This window comes from Phyllobates terribilis, unplaced genomic scaffold (genome assembly GCF_046119375.1).
Source record: "Phyllobates terribilis strain yellow unplaced genomic scaffold, ASM4611937v1 Scaffold_639__1_contigs__length_902095, whole genome shotgun sequence".
Classification (NCBI taxonomy): domain Eukaryota; kingdom Metazoa; phylum Chordata; class Amphibia; order Anura; family Dendrobatidae; genus Phyllobates; species Phyllobates terribilis.
In genome coordinates, this window is record NW_027363399.1 from 486,437 (window position 1) to 502,960 (window position 16,524).

At 45.2% G+C, this 16,524-nt stretch overlaps 10 non-coding genes across 10 annotated transcripts; all 10 read right to left on the reverse strand.

The window, feature by feature from the left end:
* Positions 1 to 3,941: 3,941 nt before the first annotated feature.
* LOC141234682 (U2 spliceosomal RNA) lies at positions 3,942 to 4,132 on the reverse strand. The gene has a single exon (XR_012300588.1). It is a non-coding gene; the product is annotated as a U2 spliceosomal RNA (small nuclear RNA).
* A 1,115-nt stretch (positions 4,133 to 5,247) lies between these two features.
* On the reverse strand, positions 5,248 to 5,438 carry LOC141234683 (U2 spliceosomal RNA). The gene has a single exon (XR_012300589.1). It is a non-coding gene; the product is annotated as a U2 spliceosomal RNA (small nuclear RNA).
* A 1,115-nt stretch (positions 5,439 to 6,553) lies between these two features.
* On the reverse strand, positions 6,554 to 6,744 carry LOC141234684 (U2 spliceosomal RNA). The gene has a single exon (XR_012300590.1). It is a non-coding gene; the product is annotated as a U2 spliceosomal RNA (small nuclear RNA).
* A 1,115-nt stretch (positions 6,745 to 7,859) lies between these two features.
* Positions 7,860 to 8,050, reverse strand: LOC141234685 (U2 spliceosomal RNA). The gene has a single exon (XR_012300591.1). It is a non-coding gene; the product is annotated as a U2 spliceosomal RNA (small nuclear RNA).
* A 1,115-nt stretch (positions 8,051 to 9,165) lies between these two features.
* On the reverse strand, positions 9,166 to 9,356 carry LOC141234686 (U2 spliceosomal RNA). The gene has a single exon (XR_012300592.1). It is a non-coding gene; the product is annotated as a U2 spliceosomal RNA (small nuclear RNA).
* Positions 9,357 to 10,471: 1,115 nt separating this feature from the next.
* LOC141234687 (U2 spliceosomal RNA) lies at positions 10,472 to 10,662 on the reverse strand. The gene has a single exon (XR_012300593.1). It is a non-coding gene; the product is annotated as a U2 spliceosomal RNA (small nuclear RNA).
* A 1,115-nt stretch (positions 10,663 to 11,777) lies between these two features.
* LOC141234689 (U2 spliceosomal RNA) lies at positions 11,778 to 11,968 on the reverse strand. Its single transcript, XR_012300595.1, has one exon. It is a non-coding gene; the product is annotated as a U2 spliceosomal RNA (small nuclear RNA).
* Positions 11,969 to 13,082: 1,114 nt separating this feature from the next.
* LOC141234740 (U2 spliceosomal RNA) lies at positions 13,083 to 13,273 on the reverse strand. The gene has a single exon (XR_012300643.1). It is a non-coding gene; the product is annotated as a U2 spliceosomal RNA (small nuclear RNA).
* Positions 13,274 to 14,391: 1,118 nt separating this feature from the next.
* On the reverse strand, positions 14,392 to 14,582 carry LOC141234741 (U2 spliceosomal RNA). The gene has a single exon (XR_012300644.1). It is a non-coding gene; the product is annotated as a U2 spliceosomal RNA (small nuclear RNA).
* Positions 14,583 to 15,700: 1,118 nt separating this feature from the next.
* On the reverse strand, positions 15,701 to 15,891 carry LOC141234690 (U2 spliceosomal RNA). The gene has a single exon (XR_012300596.1). It is a non-coding gene; the product is annotated as a U2 spliceosomal RNA (small nuclear RNA).
* Between the last annotated feature and the right edge of the window lie 633 nt (positions 15,892 to 16,524).

A 16,524-nucleotide genomic window follows, 5' to 3' on the forward strand; every position in this document is an offset into this window, starting at 1 on the left:
CCAGGAGTCTTACTCTTTTTAGCACTCCACACCACATTCTTCACTTCATCCAGAACTACATCCTCACACAATAGATCACGCTCCTCAGAATCAAGTTTTTTCTCCACACCATTCAGAACATATGACACAAGCCCAGAGTCAATCCATTTCTCATCATACAACTTGCTATAAAACCTATTCACTTCTTTCAGCACATCCTCACCCATACAGTTGGTTCCACTTTCATTCACAACTTCATTCATATCAGTCTTCCTACCATTCATTTTTTTAAAAAAGAACCTCGTACACTTCTCATTTTTCTCCAGGTGCTCAATTTTAGTACGATATATAATTTCCTTTCCTTTCTCATCCAACACACGCTTCAATTCATTCTTAGCCTCAGTAAGTTGATCAGACATCTCCAAACCACTTGCAACACACTTTCTCAACCAGTCAATCCGTCTATTAAGGTCATTAAACCTATTCCTATATCTGGCAGCTTTTCTATAGCCCCACTTTTTGAAGAAAGTTTTAAATTGCACTTTCACCCAGTCCCACCAGTCAAGAACACACACAAAATCCTTCTTACGCATTCTCCATCTTTCATACTTTACATTAAACTCATTCATCACCTCATCATCCTCTAACAGCCTTGCATTCAACTTCCATACCCCACCGCCATACACTTGGTCACCATTCGCACAAAACACGCCTCTCAAACATTCATGGTCCGAAAAAGGTACCTTTTGTTGAGAAAAATCCAAACATACCATATTTTTAGAAAATAACATTAAATCAATTCTGGAATGAATCTCTCCACGGTCAGCATGGTATGTCGGCGGTGGTGGCATGCCAAGAACAACAACTGCTGCATCTAAAAAGGAAAAATCACAAATTAAATGGGACAATTTCTTTCCTGTTATGTCACACTTTCCTTCTGTGACACAATTAACGTCCCCAACAAAAATAGTGGGAGATTTCCCTGGAAGAAAAAAACTTAATTTTTCAAGAAGAGCAAGCCGCTCTTCCTTCCCTGTAGGGCAATATAAATTAATAATTCTGACCCGCCACCCTCTATAACTCAAAAATGCAATTAAACATCGGCCCACCTCCACCACAATATAACTATCAATAGAGATTTCTTTATTCCCAACTAATATCCCCACCCCATCATTTTTATTATGATTAGACCCTGACCAGATATGCTGTCCGTAAGGCCAGTCTTTGTCACAAGGAGCATCCTGAATCCCACACTCCTGAAGGCAAAAAACATCAGCACCTAAATGTTTCAGGTAGTCCAGAACAGTTGTTCTTCTGATTTTAGATCTGATCTGCCTTACATTTAGGGACACTACATCCCAACCAGATTGGCAAGACATTAATTAATGAAAAGAAATACATGACTCAATGTTGATCACACCATACTCATCCATTATCATCAGACTGGGAAAGCACCCCAAAGGTGTTGATGCTCTCAGGGATGCCAAGGTAAGGAGCATCAGGGGAGAAGACATCCTGCGGGTAAATGCGGTCACTTGCAGGACTGTCGCACCCTCCGCTGGCAGGTGAGTACTCTCGTCTGGGTTTTTTATTGGCCAGTTCAGGAGTATCATCATCATCAAAAGACCTCCCAGAAGTAAAGTCTCCTTGGCCACCATCCCTGGCCACCTCTTCGTCTGTAGCACCCCAGGACAATGCAGGGGTTCGAGCTAGAGACACATCCATGTCACCCTCACCACATATTTCGGACTGATGAGGGAGGTCCACATCCAACTCGGAGATCTCCATACCTGGCCCAGCAGGGGCCGGAGGGTCCAACAGGTTCTGGGCCTCACCCACCAGATCTTCAACCTCAGGGGGCTCCGTCTCAGCATTGATCTCTGCAGTAGTCACCTGTGGGGTAACAGCAGGGACAGTAGGCTTACCTTTGGTCACTTCGGAGAAGGACCTAGGCTTGACTTTAGCCTTACAATCCCGAATCACATGTCCTTCCTCCCCGCAGGCATCACATACCACCGGGTTGGAACAATCCTTCGCCAGATGACCGTACTTGTTGCACTTTCTACAGTTTGGCAATTGCTTGCAGAAATCCTGGATATGCCCGAACATGTTGCATCTCCTGCAGAACAATGGCGCCTCGGGAAAAAACAGATATCCAGAGTCTCTTCCAATTGTAAAGTTCAGGGGAGGATAGTGAATACCTCCAGGACCATGAGGGTCTATCCCAAACCTCACAAAGTATTTATACTTCCCAGTCCACAGCCCTTCTCCATTTAAGATTTTATGGGAGAATTGCACAAAAATGCAGTGTCTTCTCAGGAATGCAGTGATATCATCCCGGGAGATAAAGGGGTTGTGCATGAATATTACCACCGGGATATCCCCCTTAGAGTAGAGTACAGTGAAGATAAGTCCATCCAGCTGAGGGTGCTCTGAAAGGACTTGAAGAGTTTTGAAAAGGTTTTGGCAAGCCGCCATAGAAGAAAGCACCAAGACGTACCTATGCTCCCTTCTGAACTCCTGCAAACAGATGATCTCCGACTTCTGGATCTTCAGGATTTCATAGAAAATGGCGTTGACCAGGTATGACAACGAGAAATGGTCCTTCTTCTCCTCAGAGACGTCGATACGGAAAGCATTCTTGACCCGGGGATCCCCGGTCCCAGCAAAACGAAGCTTGACACCCATGGTCGCTTCAGGAATCGCCTTCTCGTTTCCTCCTCACTCTCCCCCTATAGCAGCATCCAGCTTAAGCCACCGAAGTGGCGATGCTGGAAGGCCGAGGGCTAGTACACAAGGAACCTCTTGTCCAAACACTAGGTCTGAGCCAAAAGGCCGAGAAGCGATAACCAGAATTGGTTTCAAACTACGGAGCCACCCAAGGATCCTGAAAAGTTCATTTGTGGAGATGAGCTCCTGGACTCCCGTTAAGAAGACATGTTGTCAACCTCTAGATCCCTTACATGCCTGCACTTTTCGGCTTGCTGCTGCTGCAATCCACGCGTTTTAGATCTGCATAACTCCACCTCTTTAAACACAGCACCTTCACCCCCTGCTGTTCCCACCCGCCTCAACACCGTTGGAAGGGAGGAGAACCAATTAAGGCGGGGGGTGGGGTGGAACGAGCAGCTGTCTACCCTTAGCAGGAGGGCTCCTGATTACATACCTCTCCTGCTGCTGCTGCTGCTGGCTGTCCAGCAGCAGACTGAAGGTGGCTGCTGCTGTGCACAGGTATATAAAGGCTCAGAGCCTATTATGACACGCGCAGCCAGCGTTCCATTGCCACATTCCATCTACTGCAGGCAGGATACCTGGCTGGCTGAATGTCGCTGAGAAGCTCACAGAGACCGCCATAAGCAACAGTTTAACAGAATGCCACAGACTAATCAACCAAACTTTTTGGGTTGGGTTCTCTTTTATAGTCTGCAGGCATTAAATGAAAGAAGTCAGTGTTCCAGCAGAGGGAGACAACGTTTCAGAAAAGGCATTGTAGCAAACCAAAAAAGAAATTTTAAGCGCAGCAGAGTAACCAGCGCACATACCTGTTAGCTCAGGTGAGTTTAAAAGGCTGCTGTTGATAACAAGGGCATTTGCTAAATAGATGGTGTGTGTGCAACAATATACTGAAAGGTCAATTATATTGTGCAGCTTATCTCACCACCTGTAGTTATTTAGGTGAAAGCTCCAAAATGCTTGCCTAATATGTCTGTTTATCCAAAAGGAAGTAAAAAGGGAGAGCTAGAAAGATAGCATTGCATCACATTACATGGCAATGCAATGCACAGTTGCTGAAGTTGAACCAAAATGAGCTTGTAATCTGGCTTCTGCAACTTTGAACATGAAAAATCCAATGAGGAGAAGAAAAGCAAAGCCAAAGAGTCCATCCCAAAATCCGACAAACAAGCAAAATGAACAAAAAACATTGAATTCAATTCTTTCTGATTTTAGAAACTGCATTAAAGAAGGGGTGCACCGGTCCTGGAGATACTGCAATACCAGGTCAATGCGTGGAGTGGACAGAGCAAGCTCTTTTTCCATCTCCCTGTTCTAAAAATCCATTTAATATATGGTCCCCAGATAGGGGACGTATCAGATATTAAACTGATAAGAACAGATACTACACTTGATCTTAGCCAAAAGGCCGAGAAGCGATAACCAGAATTGGTTTCAAACTACGGAGCCACCCAAGGATCCTGAAAAGTCCATTTGTGGAGATGAGCTCCTGGACTCCCGTTAAGAAGACATGTTGTCAACCTCTAGATCCCTTACATGCCTGCACTTTTCGGCTTGCTGCTGCTGCAATCCACGCGTTTTAGATCTGCATAACTCCACCTCTTTAAACACAGCACCTTCACCCCCTGCTGTTCCCACCCGCCTCAACACCGTTGGAAGGGAGGAGAACCAATTAAGGCGGGGGGTGGGGTGGAACGAGCAGCTGTCTACCCTTAGCAGGAGGGCTCCTGATTACATACCTCTCCTGCTGCTGCTGCTGCTGGCTGTCCAGCAGCAGACTGAAGGTGGCTGCTGCTGTGCACAGGTATATAAAGGCTCAGAGCCTATTATGACACGCGCAGCCAGCGTTCCATTGCCACATTCCATCTACTGCAGGCAGGATACCTGGCTGGCTGAATGTCGCTGAGAAGCTCACAGAGACCGCCATAAGCAACAGTTTAACAGAATGCCACAGACTAATCAACCAAACTTTTTGGGTTGGGTTCTCTTTTATAGTCTGCAGGCATTAAATGAAAGAAGTCAGTGTTCCAGCAGAGGGAGACAACGTTTCAGAAAAGGCATTGTAGCAAACCAAAAAAGAAATTTTAAGCGCAGCAGAGTAACCAGCGCACATACCTGTTAGCTCAGGTGAGTTTAAAAGGCTGCTGTTGATAACAAGGGCATTTGCTAAATAGATGGTGTGTGTGCAACAATATACTGAAAGGTCAATTATATTGTGCAGCTTATCTCACCACCTGTAGTTATTTAGGTGAAAGCTCCAAAATGCTTGCCTAATATGTCTGTTTATCCAAAAGGAAGTAAAAAGGGAGAGCTAGAAAGATAGCATTGCATCACATTACATGGCAATGCAATGCACAGTTGCTGAAGTTGAACCAAAATGAGCTTGTAATCTGGCTTCTGCAACTTTGAACATGAAAAATCCAATGAGGAGAAGAAAAGCAAAGCCAAAGAGTCAATCCCAAAATCCGACAAACAAGCAAAATGAACAAAAAACATTGAATTCAATTCTTTCTGATTTTAGAAACTGCATTAAAGAAGGGGTGCACCGGTCCTGGAGATACTGCAATACCAGGTCAATGCGTGGAGTGGACAGAGCAAGCTCTTTTTCCATCTCCCTGTTCTAAAAATCCATTTAATATATGGTCCCCAGATAGGGGACGTATCAGATATTAAACTGATAAGAACAGATACTACACTTGATCTTAGCCAAAAGGCCGAGAAGCGATAACCAGAATTGGTTTCAAACTACGGAGCCACCCAAGGATCCTGAAAAGTCCATTTGTGGAGATGAGCTCCTGGACTCCCGTTAAGAAGACATGTTGTCAACCTCTAGATCCCTTACATGCCTGCACTTTTCGGCTTGCTGCTGCTGCAATCCACGCGTTTTAGATCTGCATAACTCCACCTCTTTAAACACAGCACCTTCACCCCCTGCTGTTCCCACCCGCCTCAACACCGTTGGAAGGGAGGAGAACCAATTAAGGCGGGGGGTGGGGTGGAACGAGCAGCTGTCTACCCTTAGCAGGAGGGCTCCTGATTACATACCTCTCCTGCTGCTGCTGCTGCTGGCTGTCCAGCAGCAGACTGAAGGTGGCTGCTGCTGTGCACAGGTATATAAAGGCTCAGAGCCTATTATGACACGCGCAGCCAGCGTTCCATTGCCACATTCCATCTACTGCAGGCAGGATACCTGGCTGGCTGAATGTCGCTGAGAAGCTCACAGAGACCGCCATAAGCAACAGTTTAACAGAATGCCACAGACTAATCAACCAAACTTTTTGGGTTGGGTTCTCTTTTATAGTCTGCAGGCATTAAATGAAAGAAGTCAGTGTTCCAGCAGAGGGAGACAACGTTTCAGAAAAGGCATTGTAGCAAACCAAAAAAGAAATTTTAAGCGCAGCAGAGTAACCAGCGCACATACCTGTTAGCTCAGGTGAGTTTAAAAGGCTGCTGTTGATAACAAGGGCATTTGCTAAATAGATGGTGTGTGTGCAACAATATACTGAAAGGTCAATTATATTGTGCAGCTTATCTCACCACCTGTAGTTATTTAGGTGAAAGCTCCAAAATGCTTGCCTAATATGTCTGTTTATCCAAAAGGAAGTAAAAAGGGAGAGCTAGAAAGATAGCATTGCATCACATTACATGGCAATGCAATGCACAGTTGCTGAAGTTGAACCAAAATGAGCTTGTAATCTGGCTTCTGCAACTTTGAACATGAAAAATCCAATGAGGAGAAGAAAAGCAAAGCCAAAGAGTCCATCCCAAAATCCGACAAACAAGCAAAATGAACAAAAAACATTGAATTCAATTCTTTCTGATTTTAGAAACTGCATTAAAGAAGGGGTGCACCGGTCCTGGAGATACTGCAATACCAGGTCAATGCGTGGAGTGGACAGAGCAAGCTCTTTTTCCATCTCCCTGTTCTAAAAATCCATTTAATATATGGTCCCCAGATAGGGGACGTATCAGATATTAAACTGATAAGAACAGATACTACACTTGATCTTAGCCAAAAGGCCGAGAAGCGATAACCAGAATTGGTTTCAAACTACGGAGCCACCCAAGGATCCTGAAAAGTCCATTTGTGGAGATGAGCTCCTGGACTCCCGTTAAGAAGACATGTTGTCAACCTCTAGATCCCTTACATGCCTGCACTTTTCGGCTTGCTGCTGCTGCAATCCACGCGTTTTAGATCTGCATAACTCCACCTCTTTAAACACAGCACCTTCACCCCCTGCTGTTCCCACCCGCCTCAACACCGTTGGAAGGGAGGAGAACCAATTAAGGCGGGGGGTGGGGTGGAACGAGCAGCTGTCTACCCTTAGCAGGAGGGCTCCTGATTACATACCTCTCCTGCTGCTGCTGCTGCTGGCTGTCCAGCAGCAGACTGAAGGTGGCTGCTGCTGTGCACAGGTATATAAAGGCTCAGAGCCTATTATGACACGCGCAGCCAGCGTTCCATTGCCACATTCCATCTACTGCAGGCAGGATACCTGGCTGGCTGAATGTCGCTGAGAAGCTCACAGAGACCGCCATAAGCAACAGTTTAACAGAATGCCACAGACTAATCAACCAAACTTTTTGGGTTGGGTTCTCTTTTATAGTCTGCAGGCATTAAATGAAAGAAGTCAGTGTTCCAGCAGAGGGAGACAACGTTTCAGAAAAGGCATTGTAGCAAACCAAAAAAGAAATTTTAAGCGCAGCAGAGTAACCAGCGCACATACCTGTTAGCTCAGGTGAGTTTAAAAGGCTGCTGTTGATAACAAGGGCATTTGCTAAATAGATGGTGTGTGTGCAACAATATACTGAAAGGTCAATTATATTGTGCAGCTTATCTCACCACCTGTAGTTATTTAGGTGAAAGCTCCAAAATGCTTGCCTAATATGTCTGTTTATCCAAAAGGAAGTAAAAAGGGAGAGCTAGAAAGATAGCATTGCATCACATTACATGGCAATGCAATGCACAGTTGCTGAAGTTGAACCAAAATGAGCTTGTAATCTGGCTTCTGCAACTTTGAACATGAAAAATCCAATGAGGAGAAGAAAAGCAAAGCCAAAGAGTCCATCCCAAAATCCGACAAACAAGCAAAATGAACAAAAAACATTGAATTCAATTCTTTCTGATTTTAGAAACTGCATTAAAGAAGGGGTGCACCGGTCCTGGAGATACTGCAATACCAGGTCAATGCGTGGAGTGGACAGAGCAAGCTCTTTTTCCATCTCCCTGTTCTAAAAATCCATTTAATATATGGTCCCCAGATAGGGGACGTATCAGATATTAAACTGATAAGAACAGATACTACACTTGATCTTAGCCAAAAGGCCGAGAAGCGATAACCAGAATTGGTTTCAAACTACGGAGCCACCCAAGGATCCTGAAAAGTCCATTTGTGGAGATGAGCTCCTGGACTCCCGTTAAGAAGACATGTTGTCAACCTCTAGATCCCTTACATGCCTGCACTTTTCGGCTTGCTGCTGCTGCAATCCACGCGTTTTAGATCTGCATAACTCCACCTCTTTAAACACAGCACCTTCACCCCCTGCTGTTCCCACCCGCCTCAACACCGTTGGAAGGGAGGAGAACCAATTAAGGCGGGGGGTGGGGTGGAACGAGCAGCTGTCTACCCTTAGCAGGAGGGCTCCTGATTACATACCTCTCCTGCTGCTGCTGCTGCTGGCTGTCCAGCAGCAGACTGAAGGTGGCTGCTGCTGTGCACAGGTATATAAAGGCTCAGAGCCTATTATGACACGCGCAGCCAGCGTTCCATTGCCACATTCCATCTACTGCAGGCAGGATACCTGGCTGGCTGAATGTCGCTGAGAAGCTCACAGAGACCGCCATAAGCAACAGTTTAACAGAATGCCACAGACTAATCAACCAAACTTTTTGGGTTGGGTTCTCTTTTATAGTCTGCAGGCATTAAATGAAAGAAGTCAGTGTTCCAGCAGAGGGAGACAACGTTTCAGAAAAGGCATTGTAGCAAACCAAAAAAGAAATTTTAAGCGCAGCAGAGTAACCAGCGCACATACCTGTTAGCTCAGGTGAGTTTAAAAGGCTGCTGTTGATAACAAGGGCATTTGCTAAATAGATGGTGTGTGTGCAACAATATACTGAAAGGTCAATTATATTGTGCAGCTTATCTCACCACCTGTAGTTATTTAGGTGAAAGCTCCAAAATGCTTGCCTAATATGTCTGTTTATCCAAAAGGAAGTAAAAAGGGAGAGCTAGAAAGATAGCATTGCATCACATTACATGGCAATGCAATGCACAGTTGCTGAAGTTGTACCAAAATGAGCTTGTAATCTGGCTTCTGCAACTTTGAACATGAAAAATCCAATGAGGAGAAGAAAAGCAAAGCCAAAGAGTCCATCCCAAAATCCGACAAACAAGCAAAATGAACAAAAAACATTGAATTCAATTCTTTCTGATTTTAGAAACTGCATTAAAGAAGGGGTGCACCGGTCCTGGAGATACTGCAATACCAGGTCAATGCGTGGAGTGGACAGAGCAAGCTCTTTTTCCATCTCCCTGTTCTAAAAATCCATTTAATATATGGTCCCCAGATAGGGGACGTATCAGATATTAAACTGATAAGAACAGATACTACACTTGATCTTAGCCAAAAGGCCGAGAAGCGATAACCAGAATTGGTTTCAAACTACGGAGCCACCCAAGGATCCTGAAAAGTTCATTTGTGGAGATGAGCTCCTGGACTCCCGTTAAGAAGACATGTTGTCAACCTCTAGATCCCTTACATGCCTGCACTTTTCGGCTTGCTGCTGCTGCAATCCACGCGTTTTAGATCTGCATAACTCCACCTCTTTAAACACAGCACCTTCACCCCCTGCTGTTCCCACCCGCCTCAACACCGTTGGAAGGGAGGAGAACCAATTAAGGCGGGGGGTGGGGTGGAACGAGCAGCTGTCTACCCTTAGCAGGAGGGCTCCTGATTACATACCTCTCCTGCTGCTGCTGCTGCTGGCTGTCCAGCAGCAGACTGAAGGTGGCTGCTGCTGTGCACAGGTATATAAAGGCTCAGAGCCTATTATGACACGCGCAGCCAGCGTTCCATTGCCACATTCCATCTACTGCAGGCAGGATACCTGGCTGGCTGAATGTCGCTGAGAAGCTCACAGAGACCGCCATAAGCAACAGTTTAACAGAATGCCACAGACTAATCAACCAAACTTTTTGGGTTGGGTTCTCTTTTATAGTCTGCAGGCATTAAATGAAAGAAGTCAGTGTTCCAGCAGAGGGAGACAACGTTTCAGAAAAGGCATTGTAGCAAACCAAAAAAGAAATTTTAAGCGCAGCAGAGTAACCAGCGCACATACCTGTTAGCTCAGGTGAGTTTAAAAGGCTGCTGTTGATAACAAGGGCATTTGCTAAATAGATGGTGTGTGTGCAACAATATACTGAAAGGTCAATTATATTGTGCAGCTTATCTCACCACCTGTAGTTATTTAGGTGAAAGCTCCAAAATGCTTGCCTAATATGTCTGTTTATCCAAAAGGAAGTAAAAAGGGAGAGCTAGAAAGATAGCATTGCATCACATTACATGGCAATGCAATGCACAGTTGCTGAAGTTGAACCAAAATGAGCTTGTAATCTGGCTTCTGCAACTTTGAACATGAAAAATCCAATGAGGAGAAGAAAAGCAAAGCCAAAGAGTCCATCCCAAAATCCGACAAACAAGCAAAATGAACAAAAAACATTGAATTCAATTCTTTCTGATTTTAGAAACTGCATTAAAGAAGGGGTGCACCGGTCCTGGAGATACTGCAATACCAGGTCAATGCGTGGAGTGGACAGAGCAAGCTCTTTTTCCATCTCCCTGTTCTAAAAATCCATTTAATATATGGTCCCCAGATAGGGGACGTATCAGATATTAAACTGATAAGAACAGATACTACACTTGATCTTAGCCAAAAGGCCGAGAAGCGATAACCAGAATTGGTTTCAAACTACGGAGCCACCCAAGGATCCTGAAAAGTCCATTTGTGGAGATGAGCTCCTGGACTCCCGTTAAGAAGACATGTTGTCAACCTCTAGATCCCTTACATGCCTGCACTTTTCGGCTTGCTGCTGCTGCAATCCACGCGTTTTAGATCTGCATAACTCCACCTCTTTAAACACAGCACCTTCACCCCCTGCTGTTCCCACCCGCCTCAACACCGTTGGAAGGGAGGAGAACCAATTAAGGCGGGGGGTGGGGTGGAACGAGCAGCTGTCTACCCTTAGCAGGAGGGCTCCTGATTACATACCTCTCCTGCTGCTGCTGCTGCTGGCTGTCCAGCAGCAGACTGAAGGTGGCTGCTGCTGTGCACAGGTATATAAAGGCTCAGAGCCTATTATGACACGCGCAGCCAGCGTTCCATTGCCACATTCCATCTACTGCAGGCAGGATACCTGGCTGGCTGAATGTCGCTGAGAAGCTCACAGAGACCGCCATAAGCAACAGTTTAACAGAATGCCACAGACTAATCAACCAAACTTTTTGGGTTGGGTTCTCTTTTATAGTCTGCAGGCATTAAATGAAAGAAGTCAGTGTTCCAGCAGAGGGAGACAACGTTTCAGAAAAGGCATTGTAGCAAACCAAAAAAGAAATTTTAAGCGCAGCAGAGTAACCAGCGCACATACCTGTTAGCTCAGGTGAGTTTAAAAGGCTGCTGTTGATAACAAGGGCATTTGCTAAATAGATGGTGTGTGTGCAACAATATACTGAAAGGTCAATTATATTGTGCAGCTTATCTCACCACCTGTAGTTATTTAGGTGAAAGCTCCAAAATGCTTGCCTAATATGTCTGTTTATCCAAAAGGAAGTAAAAAGGGAGAGCTAGAAAGATAGCATTGCATCACATTACATGGCAATGCAATGCACAGTTGCTGAAGTTGAACCAAAATGAGCTTGTAATCTGGCTTCTGCAACTTTGAACATGAAAAATCCAATGAGGAGAAGAAAAGCAAAGCCAAAGAGTCCATCCCAAAATCCGACAAACAAGCAAAATGAACAAAAAACATTGAATTCAATTCTTTCTGATTTTAGAAACTGCATTAAAGAAGGGGTGCACCGGTCCTGGAGATACTGCAATACCAGGTCAATGCGTGGAGTGGACAGAGCAAGCTCTTTTTCCATCTCCCTGTTCTAAAAATCCATTTAATATATGGTCCCCAGATAGGGGACGTATCAGATATTAAACTGATAAGAACAGATACTACACTTGATCTTAGCCAAAAGGCCGAGAAGCGATAACCAGAATTGGTTTCAAACTACGGAGCCACCCAAGGATCCTGAAAAGTCCATTTGTGGAGATGAGCTCCTGGACTCCCGTTAAGAAGACATGTTGTCAACCTCTAGATCCCTTACATGCCTGCACTTTTCGGCTTGCTGCTGCTGCAATCCACGCGTTTTAGATCTGCATAACTCCACCTCTTTAAACACAGCACCTTCACCCCCTGCTGTTCCCACCCGCCTCAACACCGTTGGAAGGGAGGAGAACCAATTAAGGCGGGGGGTGGGTGGAACGAGCAGCTGTCTACCCTTAGCAGGAGGGCTCCTGATTACATACCTCTCCTGCTGCTGCTGCTGCTGGCTGTCCAGCAGCAGACTGAAGGTGGCTGCTGCTGTGCACAGGTATATAAAGGCTCAGAGCCTATTATGACACGCGCAGCCAGCGTTCCATTGCCACATTCCATCTACTGCAGGCAGGATACCTGGCTGGCTGAATGTCGCTGAGAAGCTCACAGAGACCGCCATAAGCAACAGTTTAACAGAATGCCACAGACTAATCAACCAAACTTTTTGGGTTGGGTTCTCTTTTATAGTCTGCAGGCATTAAATGAAAGAAGTCAGTGTTCCAGCAGAGGGAGACAACGTTTCAGAAAAGGCATTGTAGCAAACCAAAAAAGAAATTTTAAGCGCAGCAGAGTAACCAGCGCACATACCTGTTAGCTCAGGTGAGTTTAAAAGGCTGCTGTTGATAACAAGGGCATTTGCTAAATAGATGGTGTGTGTGCAACAATATACTGAAAGGTCAATTATATTGTGCAGCTTATCTCACCACCTGTAGTTATTTAGGTGAAAGCTCCAAAATGCTTGCCTAATATGTCTGTTTATCCAAAAGGAAGTAAAAAGGGAGAGCTAGAAAGATAGCATTGCATCACATTACATGGCAATGCAATGCACAGTTGCTGAAGTTGAACCAAAATGAGCTTGTAATCTGGCTTCTGCAACTTTGAACATGAAAAATCCAATGAGGAGAAGAAAAGCAAAGCCAAAGAGTCCATCCCAAAATCCGACAAACAAGCAAAATGAACAAAAAACATTGAATTCAATTCTTTCTGATTTTAGAAACTGCATTAAAGAAGGGGTGCACCGGTCCTGGAGATACTGCAATACCAGGTCAATGCGTGGAGTGGACAGAGCAAGCTCTTTTTCCATCTCCCTGTTCTAAAAATCCATTTAATATATGGTCCCCAGATAGGGGACAGATCAGATATTAAACTGATAAGAACAGATACTACACTTGATCTTAGCCAAAAGGCCGAGAAGCGATAACCAGAATTGGTTTCAAACTACGGAGCCACCCAAGGATCCTGAAAAGTCCATTTGTGGAGATGAGCTCCTGGACTCCCGTTAAGAAGACATGTTGTCAACCTCTAGATCCCTTACATGCCTGCACTTTTCGGCTTGCTGCTGCTGCAATCCACGCGTTTTAGATCTGCATAACTCCACCTCTTTAAACACAGCACCTTCACCCCCTGCTGTTCCCACCCGCCTCAACACCGTTGGAAGGGAGGAGAACCAATTAAGGCGGGGGGTGGGGTGGAACGAGCAGCTGTCTACCCTTAGCAGGAGGGCTCCTGATTACATACCTCTCCTGCTGCTGCTGCTGCTGCTGGCTGTCCAGCAGCAGACTGAAGGTGGCTGCTGCTGTGCACAGGTATATAAAGGCTCAGAGCCTATTATGACACGCGCAGCCAGCGTTCCATTGCCACATTCCATCTACTGCAGGCAGGATACCTGGCTGGCTGAATGTCGCTGAGAAGCTCACAGAGACCGCCATAAGCAACAGTTTAACAGAATGCCACAGACTAATCAACCAAACTTTTTGGGTTGGGTTCTCTTTTATAGTCTGCAGGCATTAAATGAAAGAAGTCAGTGTTCCAGCAGAGGGAGACAACGTTTCAGAAAAGGCATTGTAGCAAACCAAAAAAGAAATTTTAAGCGCAGCAGAGTAACCAGCGCACATACCTGTTAGCTCAGGTGAGTTTAAAAGGCTGCTGTTGATAACAAGGGCATTTGCTAAATAGATGGTGTGTGTGCAACAATATACTGAAAGGTCAATTATATTGTGCAGCTTATCTCACCACCTGTAGTTATTTAGGTGAAAGCTCCAAAATGCTTGCCTAATATGTCTGTTTATCCAAAAGGAAGTAAAAAGGGAGAGCTAGAAAGATAGCATTGCATCACATTACATGGCAATGCAATGCACAGTTGCTGAAGTTGAACCAAAATGAGCTTGTAATCTGGCTTCTGCAACTTTGAACATGAAAAATCCAATGAGGAGAAGAAAAGCAAAGCCAAAGAGTCCATCCCAAAATCCGACAAACAAGCAAAATGAACAAAAAACATTGAATTCAATTCTTTCTGATTTTAGAAACTGCATTAAAGAAGGGGTGCACCGGTCCTGGAGATACTGCAATACCAGGTCAATGCGTGGAGTGGACAGAGCAAGCTCTTTTTCCATCTCCCTGTTCTAAAAATCCATTTAATATATGGTCCCCAGATAGGGGACAGATCAGATATTAAACTGATAAGAACAGATACTACACTTGATCTTAGCCAAAAGGCCGAGAAGCGATAACCAGAATTGGTTTCAAACTACGGAGCCACCCAAGGATCCTGAAAAGTCCATTTGTGGAGATGAGCTCCTGGACTCCCGTTAAGAAGACATGTTGTCAACCTCTAGATCCCTTACATGCCTGCACTTTTCGGCTTGCTGCTGCTGCAATCCACGCGTTTTAGATCTGCATAACTCCACCTCTTTAAACACAGCACCTTCACCCCCTGCTGTTCCCACCCGCCTCAACACCGTTGGAAGGGAGGAGAACCAATTAAGGCGGGGGGTGGGGTGGAACGAGCAGCTGTCTACCCTTAGCAGGAGGGCTCCTGATTACATACCTCTCCTGCTGCTGCTGCTGCTGCTGGCTGTCCAGCAGCAGACTGAAGGTGGCTGCTGCTGTGCACAGGTATATAAAGGCTCAGAGCCTATTATGACACGCGCAGCCAGCGTTCCATTGCCACATTCCATCTACTGCAGGCAGGATACCTGGCTGGCTGAATGTCGCTGAGAAGCTCACAGAGACCGCCATAAGCAACAGTTTAACAGAATGCCACAGACTAATCAACCAAACTTTTTGGGTTGGGTTCTCTTTTATAGTCTGCAGGCATTAAATGAAAGAAGTCAGTGTTCCAGCAGAGGGAGACAACGTTTCAGAAAAGGCATTGTAGCAAACCAAAAAAGAAATTTTAAGCGCAGCAGAGTAACCAGCGCACATACCTGTTAGCTCAGGTGAGTTTAAAAGGCTGCTGTTGATAACAAGTGCATTTGCTAAATAGATGGTGTGTGTGCAACAATATACTGAAAGGTCAATTATATTGTGCAGCTTATCTCACCACCTGTAGTTATTTAGGTGAAAGCTCCAAAATGCTTGCCTAATATGTCTGTTTATCCAAAAGGAAGTAAAAAGGGAGAGCTAGAAAGATAGCATTGCATCACATTACATGGCAATGCAATGCACAGTTGCTGAAGTTGAACCAAAATGAGCTTGTAATCTGGCTTCTGCAACTTTGAACATGAAAAATCCAATGAGGAGAAGAAAAGCAAAGCCAAAGAGTCCATCCCAAAATCCGACAAACAAGCAAAATGAACAAAAAACATTGAATTCAATTCTTTCTGATTTTAGAAACTGCATTAAAGAAGGGGTGCACCGGTCCTGGAGATACTGCAATACCAGGTCAATGCGTGGAGTGGACAGAGCAAGCTCTTTTTCCATCTCCCTGTTCTAAAAATCCATTTAATATATGGTCCCCAGATAGGGGACGTATCAGATATTAAACTGATAAGAACAGATACTACACTTGATCTTAGCCAAAAGGCCGAGAAGCGATAACCAGAATTGGTTTCAAACTACGGAGCCACCCAAGGATCCTGAAAAGTCCATTTGTGGAGATGAGCTCCTGGACTCCCGTTAAGAAGACATGTTGTCAACCTCTAGATCCCTTACATGCCTGCACTTTTCGGCTTGCTGCTGCTGCAATCCACGCGTTTTAGATCTGCATAACTCCACCTCTTTAAACACAGCACCTTCACCCCCTGCTGTTCCCACCCGCCTCAACACCGTTGGAAGGGAGGAGAACCAATTAAGGCGGGGGGTGGGGTGGAACGAGCAGCTGTCTACCCTTAGCAGGAGGGCTCCTGATTACATACCTCTCCTGCTGCTGCTGCTGCTGGCTGTCCAGCAGCAGACTGAAGGTGGCTGCTGCTGTGCACAGGTATATAAAGGCTCAGAGCCTATTATGACACGCGCAGCCAGCGTTCCATTGCCACATTCCATCTACTGCAGGCAGGATACCTGGCTGGCTGAATGTCGCTGAGAAGCTCACAGAGACCGCCATAAGCAACAGTTTAACAGAATGCCACAGACTAATCAACCAAACTTTTTGGGTTGGGTTCTCTTTTATAGTCTGCAGGCATTAAATGAAAGAAGTCAGTGTTCCAGCAGAGGGAGACAACGTTTCAGA